Raw genomic sequence first — 4,907 nt, 5'->3', positions numbered from 1 at the left:
CTTTCTTTCTTTCTTTCTTTCTTTCTTTCTCTCTCTTTGCTACCAGACAAATAACTTGATAAGACGTGGCTAAACCAAAAAGCCCATGGCAACCCCACAGGCCTGAGTAGAACTGTCCCGTAGGCTTTTTTAGTCTGTCCAGATGGCCACATTTTTCTCCTGCAGAGCAGCTAGTGGGTTCAAACTGCTGACCTTTTGGTTAGTAACCAAGCACTTAGCCGCTGTGCCATCAGCGTTCCACAAGACCTTGGTAATAGCTAGGCAATATTTGTATACTTTTCATTGGACTGAGAGGTTTCAAACAAATTGTAAAATTCTAAAACCCCTTTCTAGTCCAGGCAACCTGAGATATGTGGGTTTTTGCCAGTCAGGGGTCCAGCTCATAAGCTGGAACACAGGGGGCCTTGTTCAGAGATGGGGGGCAGGAGTTGGAGGAAAATTTACACACCTGACCCAGTGAACAGAATTCAGTCTGAATCCCTGTGATGGGGCTCAGTACATTTGTAAATGTTTTTTAAATAGTCACTTCAGAGAATATATTGCTGCTAACACGTCCATAGATGTGGCGGAACATACACAGGGCAACATTAGGAAAGCCTCTTCGACATTACCAAACACCTTGAGGAAATGAATCCCTGGGCCTGGGGGCTCAAGCCCATGGTCTCAGGGAGCACCAAGGTCAACTGGCATACCATAGTCCACAAAGCCAAAGTTCTACATCCTGCTTTGTGCCTGGTGCTTGGAATCTCCATAGCTCATAAACGGTCAGCTAAGGAGCAGCTATTTGTCTCTCCCTGTCTGGAGGAACGAAGAGTGATGGAAACTGAAGACACTTGGAAACAATTAGACCAATGGACCATGTGAACATCGGTCTCCAGAAGAACTAGAGGTGCCCGGCTACACTACCAATTGCTCTGAAGGGATTACATTAGAAGAGCCTGCATAGAATGGTAGAAAATATGAAACACAACTCAAAATAATATAAAAGATCAAGCTCACGGGTCAGATAGAGACAGGTTGTTAAGTGCCATCAAGTTGATTCTGACCCATACTGACCCTGTATAGGGTTTCCAAGGAGCAGCTGGTGAGCTTGAACCACCGACCTTGCAGTTCAAAGGACTTTGCAATCTGATGCATTAGCCCACAGTGCCACACCAGGACTCTGAAATAGACTGGTAGAACCCTGAAACTATAGCCTTTTGTCCCCCTTCAGGTCTGGACCTGAACTCACCCCTGCAGGTCAGTTTTCAACCAAGCCATAGGTAGGTATATGGTGGGAACAACAACACGAGAAAGGCATGCTTACCATAGAATGGTCCCCATTCGAGAACAGAAGGGCAGCATTTACCCCAGAACAAAATTCAGAGGGAAAGAAGGAGGAACGGAATCTAGACCCACAGAGAGGAAGTGGGCTGAGTGACGTTGTAGGGAGGGGATTGCAATCATTGAGATGAAACGAAGTATTTGATTTGTTGAATGTAAAACTCACAATCTGCTCTGGAAAACTTCATTCTCAATAAAAAGTGAGAAAACCCACAAAGCTAAAACCCTCTCAAACATTTTTTTTTAAATGAAACCTTTTTTCCAGAAAAATAATAATAAAATAAAGCCAGTGAACAGAAACGAAACCTTGTGCGTTCCAGTGTAGGGAGTAGGTATTCTGTGCAAACAGCCAACGTGGAGGAGGTAAACAGATCTGACAACACGCGAAACACACTGTTGTCAGATCCGTTTACCTTACGGGCACCGAGGTGGCTGCAGCTTGTTAGAAAGCAGAAGCTGTTTTAGCTATTCTACATAAACCCCATGCCACATTAACCAGAATAAACACGCACAAGATGCCGCACAAATACGGTGATACAGCTAGCTAGCTATGGATCGCATCCATACCTCTTCTTGGCATAGTACAACCATCAATCACGTCACACAATTGAAACTCTTTTTTTGCCATTGGAACTGCTGAAGGCTTTTCTGGTTGTCCCCTGCCTTCTGGACTCTGTGGAGCAATGGAAGGAGAGAGAGAATTCCACGAAACCTTCAAAGACGAGTAAAAAGAAGACCAAAGACTTGATTTCATATCTCTACCACCTTCAGAATAAAAGGGTAACCAGTATCCTGGTGAGCCCCAGGTGTGACTCTGTAGCTGGACTCTGTAGCAAGGTCGGTGGTTCAAATCCACCAGCCACTCAGTGTTGCTGTGAGTCAGAACCGACTTGATGGCACACCACCACCACCACCGCATCATCAAACAAAATAGAACCTATTGGTGTCTACTCAATTCTGACTCATAGTGACTCTGTTGGACAGAAATAGAACTGCTCTATAAGGTTTGCAAGCTTTAGAGACGCAAACTGCCACATCTTTCTCCCGTGGTGAGGCTGGTGGGTTCAAACCACCAACCTTTCGGTTGGCAGCCAAACGCTTACACATGGTACCACCAGGTTCCTTACCATAATGTCAGCATCCCTCAAAAGACCAGAGAGGGATGAAATGCCATGTGGGAGTCCACGTAAAAAGCCCTTTCATTCTTCGTTGATAATGATTGATCTACTGTTTGTAAAACCCCGATGTTTTTTTTATTGGGGATTGACAGCTATAGAGTGATGAATAGATGAGCTATGAAAGAAGCAGTAAGCAGGCTTTAGAGAAAATGCACAGTATGTGGTAAACTGTCATTCAACCAGTTCTAAAAGTTGACATCAAACACTGTACGCCTGAGATGTGTCTGTTCTTTCTGACTGAGATGACTCTGGTATCAGAGATGAGAATCAAGATGTCTCCCGGGATGGGGCAAGGTTTTCAAACTGTCCTGATACTGGTATTGTCTGATGTAGTTTCGTTCGTGGTCACCAGGTGAACTTGGTAGTTACTCAATATCTGTCTGGGGTAACTGGTGTCTTCCTTCAAGTTGGAGAATATGAGAAGTCAGTTTTCATTAGGGGGTGATTGTACCTAAGAATAATTTTCTTCTACTCAGTTACTTATTAAAAATGCTCTGTCCTATAGAGACGGGTAGAACCACCAAGTGTGGCCCTTAGTCACCCTTCAAGTCTGGAAATGAATTCACCCCTGTACCTCACCTTTCAGCCAAACAATACATATAAACTGTGAGGGGCTCAATAAATCTTAGAAGGTATATATGCCTTAGAATCTTCAACCAAGATCAGAAGGAAGGCATTTGCCCATAGATCAAGCTCAGCAGGCAGGAAGGGACAGGAAAGAAGGATGAAGGGAAATGGGAAGCTCAGGCAGGAAGTGGGAAGAGCACTGTTCCATTGGGGGGGGAGGGGGAGAATCAATGGTGCAAACCATAGTGTGTTTGCATTGGTGAATGGAAATGGAATGGCTCTTTAAACTTGCACCCAAATCACAATAAAAAGTGAAATAAAATACAATAAAAGGCTCTATCAAACAATATTCAGTGACCAGAAGAAGGGAGTTGTTGTTGTTGTTGTTGTTATGTGCCGTGGAGTCACTTCTGACTCTTAGCAACCCTGTATAGGTTTCTGAAGCTATAAATCTTTATGGGAGCAGAAAGTTTTATCTTTCTCCCACACAAGGAGAAGGACAAAAAAGAATGAGATGTAGTTGTGAATCGTTTACCCACGGGATTGTTGTTAGCTGCTGTTGAGTCCCCACCCCCACGCCCCCCACTGTACCCCAATGCCCAACAGAATAAAACGCTGTCCAGTTTTGAGTCATCTGTGGGGCAGAGTTACTTGATATGTCTCTTCCAGTGACAGTCTTGTTGTTGTTGTAGTTTTTAAGTGCTATCGATTCGGTTCCGACTCAGAGCGATCCTGGATAGGGTGTCTAAGGAGTGGTTAGTGAGTTTGAAACGCCAACCTTGTGGTTCAAACCGACTTTCGGTCCAGTGCTTACCCTACTGCACCTGGATAGGGTGTGTTTTGTTTTTTTTCCTGATGGATCTGGGGAAGATGCTGATAAGATTTTATGATTCAGTTGTGAGTGATTGTTGACAAGAGTTCATTGTGATTGTAAAATCTTGGAACTCTAACATTGGGGGCTAGTCAGTTTTGCCATCTTCCCGGGTTTAAAATGAGCCATGTCCGAAGCAGGAAGGGAGGGTCTCACTATCAAGAAGGAAAGGCCAAGGCCTTGACCACTCCTCTTGGCAGCGGTGGCTGGTTGGACATGGTGTGGCATTCACTGAGCTGTGTGATTGGTGGATGTACGCCAACCCCAAGCCTGGCCTCTGCATTTTCCAGGGCTCTGCACCCCTAATGCTGAGCCCACCCTAGCCCAGATGATGGTGAAGTATCTCCTGGGCAAAAGCGTGCGCTGGAGTTCCTGGGACCAAGTGTTCGCCACCTTCTGGCAGTGGTATCTGAATCCCTACGAGCAAATATGTCTTGAGGGAGGACATAGTACACCAGGAGGTGACCCTGACCAGAAGCTCCCGTCCCAGGAACTCCTGACCAACACTGACAGGATGCCCCGCTGGGCTGAGGGACTGTTTCCACTCCCACTTTATGAAAACTCAGTGTTCCTTGCTTAGTTGCTTAAAAGGGACAGTGTAGAATTCTCGAAAAGGGTGGTTGTTGTTGTTAGGTGTCATCGAGTCGGTACCTACTCATAGCGACCCTATGCACAACAGAACGAAACACTGCCCAGTCCTGGGCCAACCTCACAATTGTTGCCATGCTTGAGCCCGTTGATGATGCCATTTTGCCAATCCATCTCACTGGGGGTCTGTTTTTCTCTTTTTCTCCTTCTCCAGTGACTGGTCCCTCCTGACAATATGTCCGAAATAGGAGAGATGAAACTTGGTCATCTCGGCCTCCAAGGAGCATTCTGGCTGCACTTCTTCCAACACAGATCTGTTGGTTCTTTTGGCAGTCCATGGCACTTTCAATATTCTCCTCCAACACCATAACTCAAAGGCA

The sequence above is a fragment of the Chrysochloris asiatica genome, unplaced genomic scaffold (genome assembly GCF_000296735.1).
Source record: "Chrysochloris asiatica unplaced genomic scaffold, ChrAsi1.0 scaffold00192, whole genome shotgun sequence".
NCBI lineage: Eukaryota > Metazoa > Chordata > Mammalia > Afrosoricida > Chrysochloridae > Chrysochloris > Chrysochloris asiatica.
This window is presented reverse-complemented; position numbering follows the sequence as displayed.